Source organism: Neoarius graeffei, chromosome 16 (assembly GCF_027579695.1).
Source record: "Neoarius graeffei isolate fNeoGra1 chromosome 16, fNeoGra1.pri, whole genome shotgun sequence".
Lineage (NCBI taxonomy): Eukaryota > Metazoa > Chordata > Actinopteri > Siluriformes > Ariidae > Neoarius > Neoarius graeffei.
In genome coordinates, this window is record NC_083584.1 from 2531485 (window position 1) to 2543102 (window position 11618).

An 11618-nucleotide genomic window follows, 5' to 3' on the forward strand; every position below is an offset into this window, starting at 1 on the left:
ATGATGCCAATGACAATACTTACCTCAACATGCTTGCGCAGATTAGACGTCGAATTTTTGTATGCCGCAATGGTTGTCTTCTTGGGCACACATAATCTGCATTGCATAATGAAACTGTCACCCCTTTTCTCTACGAAGCTGAAGTGATCACGTATGTAGGGCCAGGGGTGCACTTCATTACTGGAAGAAATTGCGTTTTCTGCAGGGTCGTCCACCACAGGTTCCTCGGTCTCCTCCATGTCCGCAGGGGCGCTTTATCAACACCCGTGGCCCAGGGGCTAGGCCCCTCATAGGCTACCTGTCAACCCTACCCTTACCGTTGGCCAGGAAAACACTCTTATTTTATTTGCAGTACATGTCAAGCATTTACAGTGTAAGCGCGTAATTAGCCTAGAAGCCTACAATAGGTTACGTTTGGCTCAGCGTAGCTGCGCAAGGCCCACGCTCACATCGCTCAACACATCCGACCACAGAGGGAGAGAAGAATGTGCGCATTATCATTACAGAGCCGGTTCTGATTATTACCACGGACAGGACAGTGATACTGCGTAACTTTCACGCAGGGGCGTGGCCAGAGATAACCACACAAGCGCGCGTGCGCTAATGTAGACCTATGTGTTGTAAACATAAAACACACACACCTACAGACAAGTCCTTTTAAAAAATAAAATACATAAAAATAGCTCGGCAGCATGAAAACAAACATTCACTGCAAGACAAGGTGCCCTAGAATCACCATCAGTTTTTAATATCTGTATGGACTTTGTTGTCAGGATTGCACAGCATGAGATATCAAAACTGTATCCAGATACAGGCTTCAAGTTCAGATATTGCATTCCAAATGAGGTATCCACAAGAGAAATGCGTACGAAAGCACGAGCATCAGGAGAGGGTTGCATAACAGAGATTCTATACGCAGATGATCAGGCCATACTCGCTGGATCCATCGAGGAGCTTCAGAATATTCTTCAGTTGTATGATAAGACCTACACCCGCTTTGGTTTACAAATATCATATGTCAAAACAGAAACAATGGCTTTTAACGTCAATGAGGATATCAAATGTAAACCAAGTATCATTTCCCTTGGCGGCACTAATATTAAAAACGTCCGCACCTTTAAATATCTTGGTTATAATGTCAGCAACTGTGATGAATCCTCACACTTCCTGCATGCTAGGATAAGTGCTGCATTCATGAAATGGAATGAACTGAAACACGTTCTAACCGACCACCGAATACTACTAAAAACCCGTATAAAGTTCCTAGTGGCATGCGTTATATCTCGCCTCCTGTACAGCACACAGGCATGGCAACTATCATCCAGTGAAATTCACAAAATTGAGGTAGTGTGGCACGGCTTCCTAAGGAAAATGATTAAAGGTGGATATAAACGAAAGAATGCCCCAGACCAAAAGAACACTACAAATGAAGATATAGACTGGAGCTACAAGATGTCCAATGCTGACCTCCGGAAACTGACAGGAACCCAGGATATAAAACTATCCTGCTACGTACAACAACTAAAGTATATTGCTCACGTTTGCTGGATGGGCAATAACCAAGTGCAAAAGCAGCTCCTGTTTGACAAAAATGGTTACAAATGGACGAAATGGGAAAATCTGCTGGGCATAGACACCCAACAGATAAGACGTATGATGATGGACAAATCAAACTTTGAGCAACTGCTGCAACTGCTACAGCAGAAACACCCCTAGAGAGTTTAACTTTTGACAGGGGAACATGATGATGATGATGAAGGTACTTGGCTCGGCGGCCACATGAAATGTAAACACCATGGACAGCGGCCAAACTCCTAACTCTACAGACCGAAATACACGAAACCAAATCCTACTAGGGTCTATTTTACCGATCTATGTTCAAGCATCATGCAAGTCTTCCTTCTCCTTGAATAAGACCGTGCATTCAACTGCCTTTTTGACATGACTGCATCGAAATACCACTTGCAACAATATTTCACGCACTCCATCAAGAAAAAAGTTAAACATGATGAACACGGGCATACTGTTTTGAGCATACGATTTTTTAAAAAGAAACTAGCTACATCAAAGTCCTTCAATAAACCCATCCTTTAGCGCAAATGAGCTTAACCTAGTTCAAAGCATGACGCTAGCAGTAGCTGCATAAGGCAAAATCATGTGGGCCTTTCGTCAACAACAAGCCACAGCGGGCAAACATTAATAATCAAGTGTCCTTACCTTAAAACATTGTCTTGACCACAGAACTTCTCAAGTATTTCACTTAAATCCACACGGGTTAACAACACACCCAACACAGCTAGCGAGAAATGTGGATCTGCGCTAGCTTTGTATTGCTATTCCTCTCAGTATGCTTACTCTGTCTGCTACCCGAACTGTGACAATTATAGGCTACAATCTTTTCATCAGTTTCTTCAGTAGATGCCGTTTTAGACATTTTATTATCCCCATCGAAATATGCTATTATACTAACAGGATTATAACTCAAATCACACGACACGTATTCAAATCACAACTGATTTATTTTACTGTTGGACAGATCATAGCATATCTAGCCTAGCTGCACATAGCCTAGCTGCTGGTAGGCTGATAACTGATAAGTAGCTGACATTCTGAACAGATTGGTGATCCTTACCTTAAAAAGTCTGTGACTTTAGGCAACGATTCTATCATTACCTGCATCTCTCTTTTTTTCCTTTTATGCGCCCCGCTAACATGTGAACGCTTCATCTTTCAAAGCCTCTAAATTTGTGTCTCAGTAGTCTGCAGTCTTTGGCGCGCTTTCGTGCGTGACGTTACATTTTGTTACATTTTATTCTGGTACAGTTGTGGGTGTTCGTTTCGCGAACCACATCCACCATGTCTCTTACAGCAGGCTACTGTGCGCTCATTTATTTCTAACCTTATTTCTATCCGTACATTAATGCAGGCCCACGATTCTGACAGTTTATTATTTTATTAATATTACAAGGCCCCTGATTGGCTGTGGCCCAGGGGCTTGAGCCCCCCGAAGCCCCCCCCTTAAAGCGCCGGTGCATGTCCGCCATTGTCTGTGTGAGACTCGCGCGCGCGACAACTGTCCTTCCCGTGATTCATTTCCAGAACGCATTTCCCCTTCTCCGTTTTAGCCTTTTTTTATTTTTTATTTATTTATTTTTTTACTCGGTAACGGTTGTGATGTAAAATGTACTGAAGTACACTACTTAAAAGAAAACATACTTAAGTAAAAGTACACTCTTTAAAAATTACTTGAAAAAGTATAAGACCACAAAAAAGCTAATCAAGTACAGTAACGTGAGTAATGTAATTCATTACTTTCCACCTCTGAAAAGTGCTATACAAATAAACTTGACTTGACTTGACTTGAAATACATGACATATTGATTTTGTGGCCTAATGGTTAGAGAAGCAGCTTTGGGACCAAAAGGTTACCAGTTCGATTCCCTGGACCAGCAGCAAGGTACCTAACCCCCAACTGCTCCCCAGGTTGCCCTGTGTATATTGTACATCAATCTGGATAAGAGTGTCTGTTAAATGCCATTAATGTATGTATTATGTAATTATGCAATTATGTAATGTACACTTAATTCTGGCAGTGAAATGAACATACAGTAACTGCAGCAGAAAAAAAATGTTAGTTTAGCAAAGAAAAATGTATCAGAAAAGATTGTTAAAGTTGTATAATTGAGTTAAAATCAAGCGTGTGCACGAGTAAACACACAGGTGACGAAAACGGTACTTAAACCATCACTCTGTACACTCCCACAGTTGACCATGTGATATTTGGACCAATTACAGTTGGAAGGTCTTGGAACTAAAAACAGAGTTTTCAGGAGTTCTGATTAAAAACTCTGCTGCGGAGTACAAACTGAAACCACCAAAGACGTCTTTGCTTTAAAACATCTTTTTCATTTGAAAAATACCACCAACTTTCTGCTAAGTTCCTTTAATTTCTTCTTTGTTTCCCTGATTACCTTAATTCATTATGTCCAAGTCCGAGTTTCCCCTCAATCCCTTCTTTCTCATTCTCTAGTTTTCCTTTGAACCTTGGTTCTGTTTCTCACTCTCATTGCCCCCATTTCATCCACAGCAAAGGAGGAAATAAAAGCATCTCTCTGCCTGGACTGTGAGTAGCCTGAGTTCACAAACAGACCAAGAAGGTGTATCTGCCCCCTTCTAGAGCTTGTTCACAGACCTTGAACAGGCTTGCAATTTTCTACCCCCTTGGTAGTCCATGGAAAACACCTCTGTGGTATTGTTGTTCCACACAGTTACCATGTGTAGACCCCCTCAGGGCTTCCTGAAAACTGCACTAGCCACACGGACATCATTTCAAAGAAGCTGATGTTAAGACTCGTCTTTCACTCACATAACTTTCCATGTGTCCCGCCTGCCTTGCTAGGAGGCATCTGTCATTACAGTTTGCCCTTTTGCAGTGTTTTCCCCAGAAAAAAATGAAAGCCCCCAATTCTGGCATGATAATACACAGACAATTGAGTGCCAACGGCGCGAAAGCAAGCGCCGAAGGCGTGAAGTGAAACTAGGAGGGTGCAGGGGCATGCCCCCCCAGAAAATTTTTTTGAAAATAGATGTTCTCAGGTGCATTTTCAGGGTCTCTGAGAGGTTTTAGATCCATGATTATAGGATAGATTTTACCAGTGTTTCAATGATTTCTGACCTAAATAGTATTAATGTAAACACATTTGAAATTTCACCTTAAATGTTTAACATGCAAGTTAAACTGTTTTGTTAGATTGAGAATCTACGGGGATCCCTTAATTATCTCTGATCAAGTCGTGTTGTAACAAAAATATGCATGAAAATATGAACAGTGGTTTGCTCCATCTTATGCAACCCAATGAAGAGAATCGATCATCATGACCTCCTGTTGATCACAAAGGGATCTGAACCTAAGAACTGCCACCTTAAAATAAGTTGCTGTATTACTATAACTGTAATGATTTAGAATGTTTCTGATACAATTACCATAATATATGTATAACTAAGATACACTGAAAAGAAAAGTCAGGCAACTGCATATTATAAAGTTTACATTTTGACACTTTATTAAATGGACTAGATTAAGATTAAAACATATTTAAAGGAAAAGAAAACTTAATTCATACATTTAAGTTTTCAGAAAGATTATGTACTTATAAACACATTCATGAAGATAATTTGTTACTAAGTGTCAAATGTAGCATAATTGCGAATAATAATGATCAGCGTATTTGGCAGTGTGATGTCACGGTGAGCCTTTAACAAAAGAATAATCCGGAACCTTCTTTTGTTAAATGGATCCCAGTGACATCACACTGCCAAAAATGCTTATGATCATTATTTGAAATGATGCTGTATTTGACACATTTGGACAACTTCACTTCGTGAGAGTGTTTATAAGTACATAATCTTTCTGCAAACCCAAACTAATGGATTAAGTTTTTTACTCCTTTAAAGCAGATTAATTCTCCTTGGCTTTTGCTTGGCCCAATGTTGGGCAGCCCTCTCATGGTCCATCTCGCTGTCATCCATGCTGATGTGGATCAAATTGTCCAGCGAGTCTCCTTCTAGCTTATTCCTCGCTGAATTCTCTTTAGGCAGGAGAAGCCTCGTTCACAATCTAAACAGAAACAGAATAGTCTATCAAATAAATCAGTCAGCTTTGTCCGTCTGGTGGGGGACGACATCGGCAGCCAATGAGATCGCTTATAATGAATCGGAAAATTCTGGGATGTCTGACATTTTCTTTCGATATTTTTATTGTTCAGTTTGAACACGTGATCTTGACATCACCAATAGATGACAGTTTGTTTACATCATACCACGCGGACATATTACTTTGACAGAATCAACACAAACAGAAAAAAAGAGCGCTTGTTTAACACAAATATCAATCAGTATGTAAATGGATCTGTTATTTGCTCTCCTAGGTATCTAGTTACTTGTGGGTAGGAAATTTAACGTGTTGGTATAAATCTAAGCGTATCGGGTTTTAACTAAAGCGACGAAGCGTATCAGCAGGCAGAGCAAGTGTATCGGGCCCGACATGCTAAAACGCTTTGGGGAAAACCATGCCTTTGCAAGGACAACACTTAAGGGTATGCCCTGAAGGCTGAACCATGCACTGCACCAGTGTCTCAGATTGTGTGCCCATGAAAATTTCTCCTAAAATGCAACGTGTTTTACTACTGAATGTAGTGATACCAACAGACAATCAGCACATGGGTGAAGTTCAGCCACCTACAGGTTCCCTGACTGCCTCCAAAATAGAGACTGCTGTCTCTAAAAACTTAGTAAAGGAGGTGATCTTACTGCTGATGGAAATGAGTCAGATATCTTCTCATGAGCTTCTATATCTGAGATTACAAGCACCATCACCAACAATTGGGACTGTTTTCTCATCCAGATAAAGGAGGATAGACTCTGACACTGGCAGTGCAAGGGCTTGATGGTGACACACTTTTCTGAAGAGCCTGGATGCTAGCACTAACCGAAAGGGCAGGACTTTAATCTGGTACAGTGTCTTGCAAATTATTCATCCCCCTTGGTGTTTGTCCTGTTTTGTCACATTAGAAGCTCGAATTAAAATGGATTTTTGGGAGGTTAGCACCATTTGACTTACACAACATGCCTACAACTTTAAAGGTGCAAAATGTTTTTTTTTTTAATTATTATGACACAATTAAGATAATAAACAGAAATCTGGAGTGTGCACAGTAATTCACCCCCTTTCATATGAAACCTCTAAATAAGAGCTAGTTCAACCAATTCACTTCATAAGTCACATAATTAGTTGATTAAGATCCACCTGTGTGCAATCAAAGTGTCACATGATCTGTCACATGATGTCTGTATAAATCAGCCTGTTCTGGAAGGACCCTGACTCTGCAACACAACTAAGCAAACAACATGAGAACCAAGGAGCCTCCAAACAGGTCAGAGACAAAGTTGTGGAGAAGTATAGATCAGGGTTGGGTCATAAAAAATATCCCAAACTTTGAATATTCCACGGCGCTCCATTAAATCCATTATAGCAAAATGGAAAGAATATGGCACCACTACAAACCTGACAAGAGAAGGCCCCGCCCACCAAAACTCACAGACCGGCCAAGGAGGGCATTAATCAGAGATGCAACAAAGACACCAAAGATAACACTGAAGGAGCTGCAAAGATCCACAGTGGAGATGGGAGTATCTGTCCATAGGACCACTTTAAGCCATACACTCCACAAAGTGGGCGGGGCTTTATGGAAAAGTGGCCAGAAAAAAGCCACTGCTTAAGAAAATACGTTTGGAGTTTGCCCAACAGCATGTGGCAGACTCCCCAAACACATAGAAGAAGATTCTCTGGTCAAATGAGACTAAAATTGATCTTTTTGGCCATCATGGGAAACGCTATGTGTGGCGCAAACCCAACACCCTGAGAACACCATTCCTACAGTGAAGCATGGTGGTGGCAGCATCATGCTGTGGGGATGTTTTTCATCTGCAGGGACAGGACAGCTGGTCAGGACTGAAGGAAAGATGGATGGCACTAAATACAGGGCAATTCTGGAGGAAAACCTGTTTGAGTCGCCCAGAGGTTTGAGACTGGGACGAAGGTTCACGTTCCAGCAGGACAATGACCGTAAACACACTGCTAAAGCTACACTGGAGTGGTTTAAAGGGAAACATTTAAATGTCTTGGAATGGCCTAATCAAAGACCAGACCTCAATCCAATTGAGAATCTGTGGCATAACTTGAAGATTGCTGAACACCAATGCAACCCATCTAACTTGAAGGAGTTGGAGCAGTTTTGCCTTGAGGAATGGGCAAAAATCCCAGTGGCTAGATGTGCTAAGCTAATAGAGACATATCCCAAGAGACTTGCAGCTGTAATTGCAGCAAAAGTTGGCTCTGCAAAGTATTGACTTTGGGGGCAGGGGTGTGTGTGTGAATATCTAGGCACACTCGAGATTTCTGTTTTTTCATCCTAATTATTGTTTGTGTCACAATAAAGCAACAATATGCACCTTTAAAGTGGTCAGCATGTTGTGTAAATCAAATGGTGCCAACCCTCCAAAAATCCATTTTAATTCCAGCCTGTAATGCAACGAAACAGGACAAACACCAAGGGGGTGAATACTTTTGCAAGACACTGTACATCACTGCTGCTGATTTCGAGGAACCGTCTGTTGAAGTGTGGAAACATGCAGCTTTCAGATTTATGGTCACAAAAAGTCATATATGTTATGTGTATGGGCGGTTTGTTATGATGCTGGGTTGCTCAGGTGGTCAGTGGTTTGAGCCCCGGCGCTGATAGGCCTGGCGCTGTTGTCCCCCTGGGCAAGGCCCTTAACCCTACCTGCTCAACCCTTTCCACGCCGACCCCACACAGAGATGGGAAAAGATATAGCTACTCAACCAGCCAATCACATCTGTTACAGGGGTCATGCAGATGTGGAATGGGGTGGATCCCACCTGGTGTGTGTAAGGTCTCTGCTGTCTGTTCCTTCACTAGTTTCTGTGTTTGTGTCAGGATGACCTGCTGCTTCTGTGTTGTGTTCTCCTGCTTTTGGTAGTGACAGTTTCTCGTGTTTATTCCATTTCTCATTGGTTTTTTCATTTCTAGTTTCCTTTTTTCCCCGGTTCTCCAGGCTTCCTGTTTGTCATTCCTTTTTTGTTTGTTGTTCCCTTTCCTCTCTTTCTGATTATCTTCTCTGCTTTGGTTTGCTTCATAGTTTCATGCTTTTCTTGTTTCTAGCTTCCAGATTTTTTTGTTGTTGTTCCCATCTCCATTTTTCTATTTCCTTTATTCCCCTGTACTTGTCCTTTCCTAATATTTATTTATTTTTTATTTATTTAAATTCTCTGATGGAAGTAAATAAACACACACACAGCGGTCGCTACACTGAACAATGCTTTTCTTTATTCATTTTCTGTTTCATTTCATAATGTCTGTTGGACGGGGTTTCTCTTTTTTTAATTTTTTTTTCAAACTTAAATTTTTTTTGACACACTTATAAAAGACAGCATCTGCATAGAGTCGTCGTCTTAAAGATCCATGGAGAGAGGGGGAGGGGAAGAAGAATGCGGGCACAAGGGTCAAAGGTCAAGAGGGTATACTGGCACATCACACTAACTAAACAGAACAGCAAACAGTAGTACGAGAGAGAGAGAATGCAAGAGAGAGAGAGAGAGAGAGAGAGAGAGAAGGATAGCGTGTTTCTGTCTTTTCTTTTTATACAATACAGTACACACACACACACACACACACACACATACAAGGAAAAAAAAGGACACAAAGTGTTGATTCCCGCCAAAGTTGCAGCTTATTAATTGGCCTCGTTAACTGAATTTGAATTTGTTTTTCCCGCCCAGTTATTGTTGTCTGTCTCGTCCTGTCAGGGTGGAAACAGAATTGCAGGCAGGTCGATAGCGTTTCACTTGTTCACTTGGCCTTCATTCTTTTTTATGTGGTTTAGAAAGCCCTTTACTGAGTATTGCACAGATTTATGTGAAATAAAAAGCCTAATGTTAGATAACGGTGTCCTGATCTCACGCGTTTTATTATACAAAGAAATACAATTAGGCGTCTATTAACTTATCCCTCAGTCAGAGCGACGGTTCCTTCATCCAGAGGAACGAGGGAACACCATTTGAGGAAGAAGAACCTCACAGCCTTTCCAAAGGAGACACACTTCACCTTCTCCTGAAATATTTCACTCAGTGGTGAGATTTTAAAACTAAATATTGTGATCTTTCGCAGAACCGATTATCAACCTGGAGTCAGTGTTTTACGGTCACTGATCTAAAATTGCATCTACATCAACACACAACGTCACGTTAATCACATTTTATTTCACTAAATGAGCAGCTGTGTTTATTCCTCCGAAGGGTTGGAGATAAACCGTGACCTTTGACCCCGGCTGCACTTTTGTTTCCACCTGTGTGAGAGAAATAGAGGAAGCACATTTTCTCAGAGTCTCTTTCTCTGAACTCTGAGCGTATTGGTTTCAAACAAACTGCCTGATATTTCTGTTTGTTTCAGATTTATCAAGAACATTTTAAATTTCAAAATAAAAGCTGCAGGCAGTCGGAGAGACGGAAACTCAGGGCGGAAAAAAACCAAAAGTGTCAACTTTGACAGGAACCACTGAGATTGTTTTTATACATAGACATGCAGGTCTTTTTTTAATCTCTCTTTAAATTATTTACAATAATTACAGACACAAAGATCCAGTTCAGCTTGATTAAATTGCGCGCATTCAATGTGACTATGACTATTACTTTAACACAACTTCCTCAGATTTTCACTCATTATCAATTACTGATATCAACATCATCATCATCCCCTCCCCCTGCCAAAACATCACTGGATTTTATTTCATATTTTTTCCGATTATGAGATATATACGATATTATAAATATCCTCTGTGCTCCTTCATAAACACCGGAACGCAGAAACACTGTCCCCAGAGCAGAGTGGGGAAAAATCCACTGACACGTTGACAAACAATGAGATATAATGAAGAAGAAATAATAATAATAATAATAATAATAGAAAAGAAAAACATATATAACAAAAGTGAACCATTTGAGATCGCTGAAAATCACAAAATTAATTTTTATGCTGATTTTTTGTGGAATTTCTCAACAACCTCAAACAAAATTAGACTTAAATCATCTGTCAGTTACAAAAAATTATTATTAAATAAATATGTAAATAAATAAATATATAAATATATTTATAAAGCGTGAGAAAGCTTTCATCCAGGTCAGCGCCCACATTACTATTCTTCTTCTTCTCATGGTAATATTTGATGATGAGAGAGAAAGTGAGATGAAACATCACTGTGGACCAAAGACAGAAAATATTGTAGAGTGATAAACTGTAAAAGCATAAACCAGTTAACGAGCGAAACGACTGAGTTCATTTGTAAATAAGCAGCTTAGCAATTTATCAAGTTAGCATAACAGTTGGGTTTTATTACACACACACGCACGCGTGCGCACCACAGGTGTCCATGATAAATAAAAACACAAAGTGGAAGTAACTCTGGAAGTTTACAGGAACTTCCAGAGCCACCAGCACCAGTGTCCTTACGGCGGATTGCGACTCTCTAGTGCCCTTACTTTCTTCTTTCTAGTGCCCTAGTTCTCATGTCCCCTCCCTTTTTCTAAGTGATGAAACAGAACAGAACTCACTGTCTCACTGACACCAGGTGTGTGTGTGTGTGTGTGTGTGTGTGTGTGTGTGTGTGTGTGTGTGTGTGTGTGTAATAAAGAATCCCCCAACACAGCCTTGTAGATAAAAGCTGAACTGTGTGTAGGTGTGTGTTCTCAAACTGTAAAGTGCACACTGGATCAATAAGTCATCATGCAAAAACCAACCAATCAGACGCTGCATGCCTTTTCTGACAAAGAGTAAAAATATAAACAGCGACAACGACAATGCGTATATTGAACCCCGTACGTGTACGCGATCAGACACTCGACACACACGACTAAACCATGCTGCAGTGAGATACAACACACACCGTATTACAGTAACGCGCACACGCTAATATCACACACGCCATAGAGCAGAGCGAGGGTCGCGTTTCGAATGGAGGGACTCAAACACACTATGTGTGTACTG